Genomic DNA, 208 nt, shown 5'->3' with positions numbered 1-208 from the left:
ACATAGTTAATCCTCGCTTTCCCAAATTTCTGTTAGTCTTTTGTAAAATTAAATGTTTCATCAATTGTTAATCTTAGCTTATTCAAGATAGTAGGAAAAATTAAACCTTAATAAATTAGACTTCATGTTTATTGCCTCTTGTATTCAAAAACATTAATTGAGCATCTGCGCTTTGGAAGGTTCTGTGCTGGTACTAGGGATGCTAAAA

The sequence above is a fragment of the Galeopterus variegatus genome, unplaced genomic scaffold (assembly GCF_000696425.1).
Source record: "Galeopterus variegatus unplaced genomic scaffold, G_variegatus-3.0.2 Scaffold1467, whole genome shotgun sequence".
In the NCBI taxonomy this organism is placed as follows: domain Eukaryota; kingdom Metazoa; phylum Chordata; class Mammalia; order Dermoptera; family Cynocephalidae; genus Galeopterus; species Galeopterus variegatus.
This window is presented reverse-complemented; position numbering follows the sequence as displayed.